Genomic DNA, 18,165 nt, shown 5'->3' on the forward strand with positions numbered 1-18,165 from the left:
AAAGTAATCTCTTCAGTAATCAAAATACTTTTTGAATGTAACTGTATTCTAATTACTAATGATTTAAATTGTAACTGTAGTGGAATACATTTTGTATTTTAAATACGTAATCCCGTTACATGTATTTCGTTACTCCCCAAACCTGTGTATTATATAAGATAAAGAACATTTGTAATCTCCAAACTCAAAGAACCATAAAACCAACTCCAGAACATCATGCAGTGAAAATTGCTCTTTATGAGAAGAGAGTTCCATTAAAAATCCTTTATTTGTAAGAGTGCACACTGACAGCAACACAAGGCAATATTTCTCACTTATGTGGTCGATAAAAAAAAACTCTGGGTTCTCATTCAAAGACTTTTTATGAGGTAATATCACCTCAGAGAAAACAAACACCTCTTTCCTCACTGAGCCAGGATGTCCAGACATATGACAAAACAAAGAAATCATCTCCAAACCAAACAGCTCCCAGCTCAACAAGGCAATCCACAAACTCAGTTCTGCTCAGTTCAGGAGGGACAGAAAAGTAAACAGCGTACATCAGCTGTGAGGCTACACAAAGCTCTCTGAGCAAAAGAACAGACGTACATGCTTTAATTTCAGATCCCAACACAGGGACCACATAAGCAATTAAATGCAGCAACAGAAGGTCTTAGCATGCAGAATTGTGGAAGATTCATGTTTTTATAAAAAGCACATCTGCCAGCTTGTGTAATTTACACCAAAGCATGTGTCGCCCCTGCAACTAAACAGAGCTCAGTCATGCTTCAGTCATGTCAAGCTGTCTGCTGTGTCCCACCATCAGAAAGCACCACAACGGCTGTTTGATCACCATGACAACCTTGTGAAAGCCGGGGATAGCCGTCACAGGAAGTGAAGCATGTACTGACATGTTTCTCACTAGAAAACACATCCAACGCTGCTGTAGATGAATGAGAAATCAAAAACAGCTCATAAAATCACTTCAGAAAGGTTTTAGATTGATAGATTTATTAATGAGGACTATTTTTATCTCTAAATAGAAACAGCAGACAGTTTTTAATGTGAAATTCTCCCGAATAAAGGACAGGCATTCTGTCTAAGTCAGTTTAAGAAGCTCAGCTGCTCATGAAAGACTGACTGCATGAAATATTGATCCAAACAGGTCATCCCACTGGTCACTCTACCTGTCTAGGACCTTAAATATGTTGTGTTATTAGAGGAACTATAAAATAGTTTTTGAGGTACACAACTCCATCCAAAAGCTCATTCTCCCTCCAAAAAACAAAACAAAACAAAAAACAGAATGAAAACGGAGCACTAATCATTTTGATGCCTGTATGTGCTGGAGCAAGAGCAGACATACGGAAAGATGGTTGGTGTGTGTCAGGGCTGTAGCAAGGTAATCTGGGACCCCTGACTGTATATTGCTCTGGGCCCCTTTCCTATTAAAAAATACAGTTTAGAATTTGTGGTGGGGCCTTCTGTCCCTTTGGGCCCCTAGAATCATTACCACCTTTCACCCCACTAGCTATGGTCCTGATGTGTGTGTGTGTGTGTGTGTGTGTGTGTGTGTGTGTGTGTGTTAGCTACTTTTATCTCCTTTTGGGTTTCTTTTCCTTTTAAATTGGAATTATTCAACAAACAATGCTAAAAGAAACACAAAATAATGGGATTGTTTCTTCACCTTTTCAGTCTTGAGGTTTGGCTGACTGATAAATGTGCTGCTTGCTTTCTCAAACATTCATACATCAAAACTGACCAATCACATGACAAGTCACATGACAACCTGCCTAACCTGGAGCATGTGAAAATGATGAGTGTTGTGTAAGAACGTTCGCACTCAATCACCATGCGCTACACATATGTGTTTAACCGTTGCACACCTTCTTTGTGTTTACATCAGCGTCTCCCGCTGAACGTGTTTACATGCACGTCTTCGACAGGGGAGAATACGGTGGAGGATGCCGTGACCAGGCCCCCCCTGGGAGTTCGGCACACCCCTTCCCACCCCCCGTGGGCCATAAGCCCCGGTAAACCCGTGTGTTAATACGGCTAAAACAGTTATAGGGGGAGGTGGTGTTCTCATGCTAGAAAGCATTTGATTGGACAAGGTTTCTCAACCTCTACATGACATCATGGATGTTCCTGAGTCTTTTTAGCCAGAAGAGAGAGACTGCAGATTTTAAATGCTTATATCTTAAACTAATTTTATCAATGTTTAGAAGTACACTAGCATATATACAGGGTTGGGAGGGTTACTTTTGAAATGTATTCCACTACAGATTACAGAATACATGCTGTAAAATGTAATTTGTAATGTATTCTGTTAGATTACTCAAGGTCAGTAATGTATTCTAAATACTTTGGATTACTTCTTCAGCACTGGTAGATTTTTTCACTTGTTTTGACTATAAAACTCTGCCAGTACAGTAAGACAAAATACACATGTTAAAAATACATTCACACATGTATTCCGTTACTCCCCAACACTGCATATAGATGACCTTATAGTTAATAAATATACTTTTTTTTTATTATTTCACTGGGTCTTTAAATCGGTAACCGCTCTCACTGATTCGGCGAGTTCATTCAGTGGAGGATTCGTCAGACTGATTCAAACCGATAAGTCGCCAGTTGGTGAGTCGTTTAGAGTGATTAATTCAAAGAACCAGCTCAAGAGTCATTTGTTTGTGAATCGAAATATGCTAGTCATGCGCTGTATGTTCGTCTTTGTGTGCAGCCAGCGAATTGGCTGATTGATTCGGTGGTGGATTCGTCAGACATTCAAACCGATCGTGAGTTGGCGTGTCGTTTGGTGTGATTCATTCAAAGAACCGACTCTTAAGATTTATTCGTTAATCTAAATATTCAAGATACAAAAAGAATTCTCTGTAATGCATCAACTACTATAGTTTGTCCTTACATCCAGATCCTAAAAGCAGTGCAGGTGGTGCTTTCATATGCAGGTCTCGTGTAAACACATGTGAACAGAATGGGAAACCATGTTCATCTGTCCTAGACATTTCCAAAGTCATTTTCTTAAAATATATAGGCAATTTCCTCATATGAAGGATATCATTGAATCTTAAATCAAACACACTTAGGCATAGGCCAACACACAATAGCTTGTGTTCACCATCTGCCGCCACTTCAGTCAGTCAGTATAATAATAATAATTTCCTCTTTGAATTAAAATCATTTAAATGCAGCAAACTGAGGCGAATTGTGCCGCAGTTATTCCGAGTGCATCTGTCTTCATCACGGAGACTGACAGGCCGCATTAATCAGGACAACCGCAGGGAACGAGCAGCCAGAGAGATCCGTCTCTGATCAATTCTTATTATTAGTTTAATTCCTTATGCACCCGGCCTCACGGGACACATAAACGGCACATCAGATTTGAGGAATATGTTTGATTAAATGATGAGACAGTATGTGTGGTACTGGTTTCTGAACTCTGTGTGTGTGTTTGTGTGAAGGGTTGCTGGCCATTCATCAACAAATTTCAATTTTACAATTAATTTCTCGTCCGTGCCGAGATTCTATTTGATCAAACCATCCTTTAACATTACTGTCAAATTATCAACGATGGAGAACAAGGAACGTGCTTTTCATTCCACATTTCTCAGATTAGACATTATTCTGCATTATATAGTAATGACTGAAGGCAGATTCTGACGCGCTGCTGCCCCCTTCTGCACAGAACAAGTGTGTGCAGCACAAAATCACAGCAGGGAATAAGTTTATTCTAATGTGATAATAATTGGCACCATATTATACAGTATATACCTTCATTCATTTTCTAACATTTACATGATATAATTCAGTTCGAATTAGAAATGCCATGAAACTTTCCTATTCATGTGTATGTGTGTGTGTATATGTTACTCAAAATAAGTAATCCACCACAAATGACTAATTACTTCATTTAATAAGTAATCACATTACTTATTATTTTACGTAATTACTTTCTAAATCACTTTACCAAGAAAAGTTTTTGTTTTCCTGCTCAAATTCAAAATGTCTATATTTCCTCCTTATTTATTATCGCACACACCTTCAGCTGTCACAGAAAAGCTAACAGACGTATGGATGAATTCACATTTAAAAAGGATTCTACACATTACTTTAGTGCAAGTAATGTACTTAAAAGTAATTACTTTAATTGTAAGTCATTAAATGACTAAAAAGTCATTAGATTACAGTAACTAATTACTTTGTAATTGGATACACCCAACACTGTAAAGTATATATATATATATATAACTTTCAGAAATGTATATATGTTCATATATAGGCCTATTGATATTTAGATGAAGATAGGCTACTGAGTGATCTGTTAAGCATTATATAATGCTTTTTAATAATTTATGTTATTATATTAATTATTTACTATGTAGAGCCCTTTGAGTGCCTAGAAAGAGCGCTATAAATGTAAGGAATTATTATTATTATTATTATAATTATTATTATTATTATCACAAGTTAAGTTTATTTTAATCTTATTCAGTTGTGTATGACTTTCTTTCTTCTACAGAACACAATGAAGATCTTTAGAAGAATATCTCAGCTCTTTTGGTCTTTTTCAATGCAAATGAATGGTGGCCTGAAATCTGCAGGTCCATAAAGCAGATAAATGTAATCCACACGACTCCAGTGGTTAAATCCATATCTTCAGAAGCAATGTGATAGGTGTGAGTGAGAAACAGATAAACATTTAAGTCCTTTTTTACTATAAATCTCCACTTTCACATCTGAAAGTCACATGTGGCTCCTGTTTAGTTTCACTTTCACATTTAATTTAACCACTGGAGTCTTATGGATTACTTTTATGCTGCTTTTATCTGCTTTATGGACCTGCAGGATTCTGGCCACCATTCACATGCATTGAAAAAGACCAACAGAGCTGAGATATTCTTCTAAAAAAATTAATTTGTGTTCAGAAGAAAGTCACACATCTGGCATGGCATGAAGGTGAGTACATGATGAGAGAATTTTTCATTTTGGGGTGAATTAAAACTTTAATTGTATTATATGAAGAAATATAGGCCATGCATGACCAGGACCTTGTTTATAACAGCTGTAAGAAACTCTCCTATCCACCAGATGGCGGTAGAGCCACTTCATAATAGAAAAAAGACCAACACTCAAGTGCCCTCGACAAACCCCAGCAAGTTGTGGTCTACACTGACATGATTTTCCCTTCTTCTGTTTTATTTGTATTATTATAATGAACCAATGAGTTTGATGTAATTACCCTCCCTTTGCTCATTGTGAGCAGCCCAAGGGAAGCAGAGAAGATCCAGTTTGTCCAGACGTTTTTTTTTTTTTTCAAAAAGTGATATTGCTTCCTAATTACATTCCATTCATAGACCGAGGTCTCAAAACTCTCACGCAGACTACTTAAACAGTAACTGCAGTAACTTAAACAGTAACTGCAGTAACTTAAACAGTAACTGGTTGGATTTTCCCCTTTATGTTGGATGTGGGTTCTATAAGTTCTATAAGCCTACTTAAGTGAAATGTGTGATTTATTTGATGAAAAACAGCATAACTGTGTGAAACCATATGGACAGTCAAATCAGACATATTCACATATTGCTTTTCCTGTAGTTTTGCTGTGGCATATTGATAACCATCAAGTTTCAAGAACACAGTCAGCATGTCATTTAAAGATTGTTGCCTTTTTAGAGGAAAGCCATATGCAGGTGATTGAATTTCATATGCAGTGTTTCTTGAAATTTGCTGTCACACTTGTCCAGTTGCCATCCTTCTCAGATCTCAGGAACATCTGTGAGAGATCTCCCAGAAAAAAAAGATTTAGGGTACATTTCAGAGAGCTCAGATGTCTGCGTAAGGATACAGTAGGTTTCTTTAAAGAGATGATTTACTTACCCTCATTGTCTTATGTTGCTTCAAACCTGTATTACTTTCTTGTTACTACTAGGCATAAGTGTGGAGCAAAGTAGTGTTGGGTTCGAGCTCACCTTAGTCGAGTCTGAGTCTTCAAACAATCAAGTCCGAGTCGAGTCCGAGTCCAAAAGGGGCAGAGTCGGTCTTAAGACTGAGTCAATAACAGAGTCTGAATTAATCTGTTCATGAATCTGAATTAAATGTGACATTTCAATTATTTGTTGCTTTTCCCCTCCACTCAAACATAGACTAAAGAAAGTGAAAGCTGCATTAGTCATTAAAACCAGAGTTATTATTATTTTGAATTTCTACTTCATTTTCAATTTGTCCATTCTATATAGTTTAGTTTAATCTAAAATTATGGGTGAAATACATTTAATGTAATTAATTAAATACATTTAATGTATTTAATACATTTAATAAATGGTCATATTAAAACATTTAATAATGCCCATAAAATTAAATACAACAACAGAAAATAAAAACAGAAAAGATCAGATACCATTAAAAAAATATTTATATACTACAGTAATACACTTCACAATTTTCAGTCCTCCTGCTGTGTCCAGGTGTAGCCTACATCCCTAAAGTCAAGATCAAATTTTTGACAAACTCACCTTGGGCTGATGTTTCTTTTCACATTATATTTAGTATGGATAATAGGTGAATAGAGACTTCTCCCCTCACTTGTGTTCTTCATTGTATTTTCTGACTTTTTTACCATTGAAACGCAAGTGCCAGCTTTACAGGTAACACACAGAGGTTGCGCTATATACAAATATGTGACGGACTGAGTTGTACAATTTCCATCATGGTCTATTTCATCCGTCATATTAGTTTAAATGTTCCTGATATGTAGTAAATTTGATTTTGTCTCAAAATAGTCAACATTTTCAGTTAGAAATGACTTTGCGTAGTAAGTGTGAGTCTGATAAAACATGTGTTCTATTTAATAATTTGCAGAGTTAAACATACTTTTTAAAGTGTACTTACGTTATTGATATTTCTGGATGAGAGCGACAGAGCACGTCTGGCGAATGGCGATCTCTTTCCTGCACGCACATACAGTATGGGCACACGGGCAAGAGAGATAAAAAAGTACTTTGAAAAAGTGCACACTGCTGTTCTCAGCCAGAATAATCACGCGTGAAAACTGATGCGCAGTATAAAATACACAGAATGTATGATAGTACTAACTGTAGAGAGCACATCAATATAAAGACAAAGCCAAATCCCAGACATTTAGAGGCAATTTTGAAATCCTGGCCGGACGCTTTTTTCAGGTCTGAAAAAGAGGACATGTCTGGGGAAAAGAGGACATATGGTCACCCTATGTTATGTTATTTTTTCATTTGTTTGTTTTTCATTGCATCACAAATGCCATGGACTCTGTCGATCTTGGAAAAAAATTCCAAGTCCGAAAGGCTCGAGTCCGAGTAAAAATGCATCGGAGTCCGTGACAAGTCCAAGTCCATTAAAATTGGACTAGTGACTCGAGTCCGAACTCGAGTACCCCAACTTGAGAGCAAAGATGCAATGAAAGTGAATTGTGACTGAAGCTGTCATTTGGGTAAATGACAGAATTGTCATTTTTGTGTGAACTATCCCTTTAAGACTTAATCGCTCAGTGTGCATTGAATGTCACTTTCACTAAACTGGAGAATGATTCAACTGCAATTCCATATCTCTGTTGCTTTATTGCTGGTCAGAAGTTAGTGTTCCAGGTAGAGTTTATAAGTGTGAAGTGCTGATTTGTCATCAGTATGTCTGGTCAACCAGAGCCTGGGGGTCAGATAACTCACCTGAGCTGACCAATAACACTACAGCCATTTCATTGCCATGGCAACACAAACTTCATAATAATAATTCTGGAAAAGTGGGAGTGTAGGTCAATGGTCTTCAGGCTGCAATAACACTGCAGCCCATGTTTTGTACTCCTGCTCGTTAAAAAAAAAAGACTCCTGTGGTACAGCCACAATGGAAATAAATGTGAAAGTGGTTAAAGTCAACATGACCCTATTTACATTGTTAATAAATTATCATAGTGTGCATGATTCATAAGATTTATAGAGATTTAAAGTGAACAAGGACTTACATTTTGGTCTGTTTTTCACCCAAAGCAGGTTAGGGTTAGCCCTAACCCTATTGCTTTGTCAGACATGGATTAAATCACTCAAGTTTTTGACCCTGTTGACTTAGATTTAATTGGATTTGTTGGATTCGACTGAGTTTGGAGATATATCCCACCATACCAAGACATGTTTGTGGCTCTGTTGATGTTGCAAACTGCTGCAACATAAAGGTGTGAGTCAACATGTTGATAGATCTCACAGACCATTGAACTTTCACAGCTGTCCTGTGATCAGGACACTCACTCCAACAAGCATCTTGTCCATCAGACAGGTTGCCCACCCACCACAGCTGGGTGGCTCTATCTGTTTGCGTGCTATAAAAGTTCTCCACATGTTCTGGCTGGGTTCGGCTGTCAGATCCTGGGCTGCAGCAGATGAGAGCGCTCATGTCTAACACACAGCTGTATGAGTGTTTGTATAAGAGCTCATGGAGAAGAACATGCATCGCTGAGCAGCTGAACGACAGGAGACATGTGGCCTTTGAGCTGCTCTTCCCATGTACATACTCATGAAACGCAGGAAAACCCTCCACCATGCCAACTGTGGTTGTGAATGTTATTATCCACTATCATGCGGTTTCAAAAATATGAAACATAAGACTTAAACAGAATCTGTCAGCATGAGACAGGTGTGATAGAATCACTTGCCAACACTGTCTACGAAAAGTCAAATAGATCAAATCATGTCATGATCAGCTAAAAAAGTAAATTTGGCTTCTTTCACTTGGTATACACACAATACTATGAATAGACATGACGTAACTGTGTGTGCATGGCCGCACAACTGCAAACCCCGCCCACTTGAATTCCGTCAGCACATAGCTGGATGTTCCTCCACCTAGAAAAGTAGTTCCAAATCAAAAGGATGATTTATACAAATTTACAGCTCAAATAACAAATATAATTTAATGAGGAATTTATGTAAGTGCTTTAACAAAAAAATAAAAAAAAGAGTTTCACGTTTCAGATGTAAATCTTCCAGCTTGTTTGCCTGTTAAAGGGACAGTTCACCCCAAAAAATAAATAAATAAAATTCTCTGATCATTCACTCACCCTCATGCCATCCCAGATGTGTATGACTTTCTTTCTTCTGCAGAACACAAATGAAGATTTTTAGAAGAATATCTCAGCTCTGTAGGTTCTCACAATGCAAGTGAATGGTGACCAGACCTTTTAAGCTCCATAAATTACATAAAGGCAGCATAAAAGTAATCCATATGATTCCATTGGTTAAATCTATGTCTTCAGAAGCAATGTGATAGGTGTGGGTGAGAAACAGATAAACATTTAAGTCCTTTTTTACTATAAATCTCCACTTTCACTTTCTTAAACCACTGATGTCATATGGATTACTTTTATGCTGCCTTTATGTGATTTATGGAGCTTAAAATGTCTGGTCACCATTCACTTGCATTGTATGGACCTACAGAGATATTCTTCTAAAAATCTTAATTTGTGTTCTGCAGAAGAAAGGAAGTCATAAACATCTGAGATGGCATGAAAGTGAGTAAATGATGAGAGAATTTTCCTTTTTGGGCGAACAATCCCTTTAAGCCTCTATTGTAAGTGTATTTACTGTACACCAGTTTCTTGTTCTTTGAATACACTTGAGAGATGAGTTGAAAGTATTTGCGTACATTAAAATGTGGTGCCTCACGACACATCGCTCCAGGTTTGACGTCAATGAGCTCTAATGAGATTTGAGAGCTGCTGGGAAAGGCAAGATGTTCTGTGAATAACCATTTAATTGCAGTCTTTTCCTAACCAATATACTGTGTATATATATTGACTTAAGAAAACGTAGAATATAGATTGTGAGTCACATGGACAACTATTATGGTTGACCGTCCCAGTCCCTATTCACTTTCATTGGAAAAGAGCAGTGTTAACATTATGCTAAACTTCTCCTTTTGAATTCCATAGAAGAAAGAAGGTCATATGGAATTGGAAAGTCTTCAGGACAGATTTTATTTTATTTTTATACTATTAATTTTACTCATAGCAAACCCAATCAGGTGACATGGTAAGGATTCGGGCACTCAGGGTGAAGAGTTTATGACATAGTAAACAGACCTGAATTTCCAGATAACACTCAATATCTGTGCATATCTTCCTCTTCTTGCTTTCAGCTGTTTACTTTGGACTTCAGGACTCATGCGCTTGGTTTGTAACTCTTAGAAGATGATAGTTTAGCTTGCATCGAAGATAATTTAGTTTTTCTTTCCTCTTTTTTTTTATGGAAGATCCCTTGGGACTGAACTTCAGATGAAAGGCCAGTAGATTTTGATAACGTACAAGCAGTGCATTTGTTTTACTCACCCTTGAATCAAAGTTTCCTTTGTGTGTGGGACCGGATCTGTTTCCCAGGCCTACAGACTCAGGAGGGTCCATCGAGTTCAAAACAACAAAGAGGTCTGTGCCTGGTGACTTCCAAGAGCTATAACAGAATTCATGCCCTTGCGCGGAGAGCTGCAGTCAAATAGCTGCTCAACAGCCTGAGCAAACAGATCACTGGATCTATGACAAAAGAGACTTTAACTCACTCCAAAACAGACATCAGTGAGAGCGAGATGACACGACAAAACCAGAAGGCTTCTGTTATAAGCCGAGCGTAAATAAACAATCCTTCCCGCAAGTAGCTCATTAGCATAAAGGTACACAAAGTAATTGTAACAAAATTTAACAACTAAAGAAATAAATAGTAACTTAAAATATATCTTTAAAATGATGGACACTTGCCGGGGTAGGAGTAGGGTTTCTACAGGCCTCAGAATAAACACAGTGTAAAAATGTATACATTTTTTTTTCAGGTTAAATTTCATCTTTATTATTTCTCGAGTTGTAAATCTAAATTAACTAGTTTTATTCAGTTTAAAAATATAATTTCACATGACTCAACCTGAATACATAATGTGACAAATACAAATACATTAGGGAACAAAAGTATCAACCTTTAACAGTGCTGATGGCATCAGAATCATCTTTGTAATCATATCATAATGCAATATTTTCGTCAAAAAACCTCAGATAAACTAAAAGCCGTAAATCTTGAGGTACTTGCATGTTTTCAGGATGTTTCTGAGACTTCGTTTATTGTATGGTTATGGGAGGGGGGCATTTTGTATTTACAGCAGTTAGCTGGCTAGAGCTCTCCGCTTTGTTCTCCGATCCTGAGGTTAACGATTTTCCGTCGTGGGAGGTGGGGGAGAGGAGTGGCAGAATTAGGATTCAGCTCCCATCCTCAGCGCAGAGTGGCTGTCTGCTGCCTACCCAGCAACCCCAGCGCTTTGTGACAAGGAGATGGATGATATCTGCAGCCTGGCCGGCCGCTCAACGGGAGGAGAGAGCGACACATGGAGCACACACACACACACCCACCATTGTGGGGACTCAACATAAACTTCCATGCATTTTATGGATTTTATACAGATCTAACGATAATTTCTATCCCCTAACCATAACCCTACCCCTATACCTAACCCTCACAGAAACCTTTTTGCATTTTTACATTTTTAAAAAAAATAAAAACATTGTTTAGTATGTTTAATAAGCCATTTCTCTTGTGGGGACTGCTGGCTGGGCCCCACAAGGTAGGTGATCTCAGGTTTTACCATCCTTGTGGGGACATTTGGTACTCACAATGTAGTATAAACATGTACACACACACGTCTGCAAGCACACAGGGTTGGACACACACAACTTCACAAAGCCAGCAAGGTTGTGTGCAAACACTCACACATGTAACTAATGCTGTGATGTTGCTGCTACAACCTTTAATGTGTTTACACAAACAAACTCAGTTACTTCCACCTTCATTTGTGCACATATTCCACGTTATATACAAGCAGTTGGAATATTTTTATGATTTCATGTGTTAATGGAAAAAGAGAGACACCAGTGTTACTGTTTCACCATTTTGATTTATGTCTTTGACCATTAATACTAAACTCTACAAAGATGTATACAGTAGGTCAGTGCCAAATTAATAACCGGCCTCTCCCAAAAAACACTGCACAAAAAAGGAGATAAGAAATCTCAATAGAATTTTTAAGGAAGTCCTGAAAATCTACATAAAAAAAAAAAAAAAAGAGAGAGATTAAACAGGCTTTAGTGGACATTTGTGGTTTGAGAGTGTTTAAAAGTGTTTGCATGCATTTGCGTTGTTTTCTTTTTTTTGTGTATGTCTGAGAGCAGAAAGTCAAAGGGTCTGTCTCAAATCCCCGCCTCTTTTAATGCGGGAATGTGTGTGTGTGTGTGTGTGGCAAACTTACCTGCTGAAACTGCTACAGTACACTTACAAACACACAATGCTTTATTTCTGCAGTACATGCACTGTGGGATTTTTTTTTTTCTAGTTTATGGATTCATTATGTATTTATTGTAATGTAAGAATACATATAGTTGCAGGAAAAGTATGTGCACCCTCTGTTTTTACCTGGCCATCAACTTTGATGTGATCTTCAACAAATTCACAACAACACACAAACACATTCTCCTTAAATAACATATAAACAGTGATACGTTTTCATGTCTTTATTTAACACATCATGTAAACATAACCATACACTTTTTTGTCCCACAACTGTTCATTAGTAAATAAATAAGAATACAACAAGAATGCCTATTTAAAAAAAAACAAAAGAATATAAATAACAGCTGCTCAGGTACAAAATGAATTATGGTTTGCGCAGTACAGCTGGAAAAAAAGTATGACTTACCCACAAGCTAAAAATAATGCATCATCAGCCCTCTACACCTATAAAAGAGAAAATTACAGCAATTAAAACCATTAATTACAGCAATTAGTCCAAAATAACAACAAATTAATCTGACTGATTAGTTCGGACACTAATTTCCTATACGGAATGAGCTTGTTTGGCTGGAATCTTTGTATGTATGTGTATATATATATATATATATATATATATATATATATATTTTAGAGAGTGACAAAGAGAGTGAGTTCATTTTAGGATGCAGAGACAGGTTTATCTCTAGCAGAGCTCACTTTGTGCTAAAGAACAAAAAGATGTCTGCTTGAGTAAGGTGTGTGTGTGTGTGTGTGTTTGTGGAGAGCAGGGGCTCACACTGCATTTCGTCCAGGTAAAGGGAGCACCTGCGGCCGCCTCTAACCACCATCTGACGAGTTAAAAGCTCTGATGAAAGGAAGATGCTCAGAGCAGCCGCAGGTTCCACTGGAGTCCCATCAGCCAAGAGAAACCTGTGAGACAGAGTCTAATTATCTTCTAAAGCAAAAAGCCAGTTGTGGTTCAGTAACTCCAGTACGCTGCCAGACAGATACTGCGTTTCCTAGGCAACGCCTTCACAGCAGTACTGCAGACATCACAGAGAGAGGACAGGCAGTCACAGGGTACAGAGTGCAGGGAAAAATTGGGAATGATAAGAGTTTATGAGTGACAGGCCATGTGGACATAGCTTCTCTAGACTAGCGTGCCAAAAATTACCCATTACTTAAAGGAATAGTTCACCTGAGAATTAAAATTCTGTCATTATTTAGTCACCCTCTTGCCATTTCAAATCCGTATGCTGTTTTTTTTGCATGGAACCCAAAAGTAGAACATTTTAAAGAATCTTTTGGCAGCTTTTGGCCATACAATGACATGCGATACATTCCAAGTCTTCTGAAGTCATACAATAGGTTTTGTGCATGGACTGAATTTCTAGCCATTATCCACTGATAATCTTGACCTTCTCAAAGCTTGTGTCTAGCCAGCATTCTGTGTCAAGAATTAAAAACTGCCACATTGTGTTAATTTACTACACACATGAGAATCAATGTTGTTTTGGCTTCAGTAATGTCGCCGCACCATCGTTTTACAAAATCTGGGCATTGACTAGATGTGAGCTTTGGCGGAAGTAAAGATTATTGGTGAATAACGACTTCAATTTCTGTCTGTATTGGATACAGTCACATAGATACTTTTAAGGTGTACTTTTAGGATGTTTTTTGTCATTGTATGGCAAGAGCTAACGAGTCTATTAAAAAAAAAAAAAAAAAACAGCATACATGTTTGAACATCATGAGTGTGAGTAAATAATGACTCTTTATTTATCTAAATAACTATTTCGATGACACCCAAATGCCAATGCAGTTAAACTTGTAAAACTATTCTACGGTAAAACTTTGCGAGAAAAATCATGCATTGACAACTGTTTAGTACTTTTGAAATATACAGGTAGACTGTGTATAACTGGGGGAAAAAAGCCCTGACATTTTTTGCATCAATTACTGGCCTAATCTGACCCAATATTAAGCAAATATTTCCTTATACAGATATGGTCAGCGATATATTGTGCATCTCTAATCCTGTGAGCAAATTTGACTTGATCTCTAAAATCTGATAGACAATTAGCAAATATTGGCAGGTACTGATATGGTCAGTGATACATCGTGCATCTCAAGTTCTATGGTCAAATGTGACCAGATATCTTAAATCGGACCCGATTGCCAGACACCAATATGGTCTCCGATATATTGTGCATCTCTAGTTCTGTAAGCAAATGAGTCCTGTGACATTTGTTTAGCAGACTGCACTGAAGTGCCAGTATTTGTCTGTCTTTCGGTGTCTGGACATCGTGACAGCCCTTTCCTACATATGCATCTGTTATTTCTACACCTGCAGTGAGAACTGCCAATTGTCTCCTCTGACCTGCGCAGTCACCATGCAGAACAACAATTCCCAAAAACCAATGAAAAAAAATTAAAAAAATTTAAAATATCTTGTTATCCTGTAAATTCATCCAGCTCCTGCAGTTTCTCCCAACTGAGCTCTCAGCTCCTAATCTATTTCAGTACCTTTATCCCAGACAAATGTTAAGTTTATTTAAACCACACGCTGTTAGGGAGGACACACACACACACACTTACTCTCACACACCATTGGCAAGCTCTTTAAATTCGCAGTCCTCTATGGCTGGTTTTATCGCCTGACGTTTATTGCTTAATTAATTTATTATTATTTTTTGCAGTCTAAAACAAAGAAGACTGTGATTCTTTAATTAAATGATTTTATATCAGATTATGTGAGTTTCATATTTATAAATGTATTAGATCTGTCAGTACATGTTGTGTTTCTCTGTTACATTCTGGTAATTACCATATGGTTGTATACATTTTATACAGTTAACGCAACAGTAAATATGAACTAAGATACAAGTAAGAACAATACTTTTACAGCATTTATATGAAGTTGATTTTAAATGTTAAAATATGTTTAATACTAAATATAGGCCTATTTTAATTTATGCTTAATATACTGTAACAATAGAAAAAAGACTGTAAATAAAAAGATTTTAAAATCACTCTCATTCTTTCTTTCACACAGACACTCTGACAGACAGACAATTTAGACAAACATTTGGGAAACTGTATATAATAATAATATTATTGATCCTAAATCATTACAGGTTTATTTATATTTTACATTGATTGATTGATTCACCCTGTCTGCGCATTCAGTATGGTGGTCTATTTGACTCTCTGTATGTCTGCATGTCTATTTATCTGTCTGTCAGCAGCTCTGTCTATCTATCTCTGGATGTCTGTCTGTCTGAAAATGCCGGCCAAACTTATCAGCCAGAAAACTAACCATTTTTTGCTCTGATACACCCATATCTGATGTGCTGTCAGCCAAGAATGTAAATATGAAACTACGCCACTGAAGCTGAAACATCAGAGCCGACGCTTGCTGGACCACTGCAGAACTCGCCCATTTATTAAATAACAAAATCTTCATTCCTGGCAGGATCCAGTCTTTGTTCCATTTCTCATCTGGCTGATGGCTCTGTGTGTGTGTGGATGAGGGAGCATTTATGGCCTTGTTCAGTTGACCGCTAGAGTGTGAACAGCGTGGAAGATTTCATCTTTATGTTGGCACTGCCAGCCTGTACTGAGTGTCAGACAGATCATAATAAAACTGTCTGGCCCTGCGGTGGGCACCAGGCTGGCATTCGAGTGGTCGTGGCTGACTGCTTGGTATGCACAGAGCATGGCAGAGCTTCAGCTAGTGCCGGGAGCTTCGTGGCACCGACCCAGCCTGATTAGTTGGCATCCGCCATTGTTCAGCGCCAAACCAAGCAGGGGAAAAATATAATTAGAAAGAGAGAGAGAGAGAGAGAGAGAGAGAGAGAGAGAGTGAGAGAGAGAGAGAGTAATAGAGGAAATCAATTGTTTTGAAACTATGTTTCTAATGTTGGTAATTTAGCAAAATTAGGGTTAAAAAAGTTAAATACTCCAGGGAGGTAAAGAACAAAGCCAGACTTAACACGTAATGAGTTCATTTCTTAAGGAAAGAGAAAGACAGGAAAGAGTGCACAATGTTGTGCCAATTGACCTTAAACTACTGCACTTCTGGAGTTCAATGTCATTTCTTAAGACATTTCTTGTGTTAAAAAATTGTGATGACACATTGAGATCCATAAACATGGACGCCTGTGGGCTGTTCCAGTAAATAAAATAATCTGCAAGCCTTCTGTTCAGCTAACCTCAGACTTTGGTCCACACAAGGTTCAGAACTGTAATAAAAGTATTTAATTTTGTGATTTACAATGTGCTTTTTTATGTGTCGTATGCATCAATTCAACCCTTCTATTGCTAAGCTAAAAAAAGAAACTTTAAACTCAATTCATAGAGACAGTTTAAAAAAGTGCTCATAGGAGGAGACAGCATATGTTGGTGCAATATGTTGCTCATTTATTTAAACAGCATAAATCAGACAAGAAATATATATGTGCATCAGGCAAATCTTATATCAGTGGTTTGAACAAAAAACAACATAAAACATGTTGTATTTGTAAGAATATGTTGAGTACAGGTGCTGAGAAAAGAGCTATTCATTACCATTTTCACCTTCATTTAAGAAAAAAACCTTTGCCTACAAAGTCCAGGAAAGCAGGAAAACTAAATTCAAGATTCCAGAAAGCAAAAAGGTAATGTAATAGAAATATCAGATAACTTTTATCGCGACTGATAGTCTATTGTTATTTGCCCAAGTAATAGAGGTAATGTCTGGGAAAAACCGATAAATTCTACCCTTCCTCCTCCCGTCGATGCGATAAAGGTCTGTTATAGATGAGCTGCAGTGGCGATCAGACAGCCAGACCGAGCGATTAGCACGTCGACCCTCTTCTGTACCCCTCACCGGCTTGCGATCAAGCAAAAAATCTCTGCACAAGTACAAGTTTGAGTCTTTATTGAGAAATTTGCAGACCAAAAAACTATCATCATTATGATGGTGAACATTTAGTCTCTGAGACTCAAGCCAATGCCGCATCTTCGTTCCCTCCTGGTTTCTTTCCTGTTTCTCTCTTAACTCTCACAGACATCCGTCCCACGTCCGTCTCATATGGAACACGGTCAGGGATCGCGTGCTCTTGCTCTCTGCCCAGGTCCCAAGAGCCTAACCTGTGATATTAGCACACAAAGCTCACAAGTTAGGGTCTCAGGGACCAGGAAGAGTGCAGCGGTGTCCGCACAGTCTAGTGGCACACACACACACACACACACACACACACACACACACACACACAAACACACACTCACGTACGCCTGCTTATACGCCTTAGCGCATGTCCTCGTCTGTCCTCTCTGTCCGGCGAACGTCCTTCCTACTCATTTATTAGACTTTGTCAAATTTTTGTTCGGCCTATGCAAATAAGTTCTCCCAGCATTCCCAGTGGCTCAACAGGAGCTTTGCACCACACACAGTTATATGTCATGCACCAAACGCAATGCACACAAAAGCAGACGGTCAAAAACATAATTTCATCAGAAAAGGTGAAAAGAAATCGGATCGGAAGCTGTCCGTCGAACAGGGCTGACACGGATCGGGATAAGGGCAGTCCAGCTCAAACTAGCCTCTGTTGGTTGAGAAAACCCTCTGGTCAAATGGTCAGTCTGTATCTCTCTCTCTGTCTGTCTCTATCAATCCTTTTTGTCAATAGAGAATGTTTCTCATCCTCAGGATCTCTTGTGAGCATTTACTAGCAGAACCGCTGGCCTCTGTCTGCAGCTTCAGACATGAACGTCTGTGTGTGTGTGTGTCTGTCTGTCTGTTTGTGTCTACATTCTCGTCTCCCTCCACTGACTCCATTACACCAAAAAACATAGGAAAAACGAC

The 18,165-nt window shown here is 38.0% G+C and overlaps 1 long non-coding RNA gene across 1 annotated transcript in view; it reads right to left on the reverse strand.

Annotated features, from left to right (window-relative positions):
* Positions 1-12,544: 12,544 nt before the first annotated feature.
* The window catches only part of LOC127434042 (uncharacterized), a 43,499-nt gene continuing 37,878 nt past the window's right edge, over positions 12,545-18,165 (reverse strand). The window contains exon 3 of the long non-coding RNA XR_007895967.1: positions 12,545-13,247. This is a non-coding gene — a long non-coding RNA (uncharacterized LOC127434042). The remainder of the gene's footprint in view (positions 13,248-18,165) is intronic.

This window comes from Myxocyprinus asiaticus, chromosome 43, assembly GCF_019703515.2.
Source record: "Myxocyprinus asiaticus isolate MX2 ecotype Aquarium Trade chromosome 43, UBuf_Myxa_2, whole genome shotgun sequence".
Lineage (NCBI taxonomy): Eukaryota > Metazoa > Chordata > Actinopteri > Cypriniformes > Catostomidae > Myxocyprinus > Myxocyprinus asiaticus.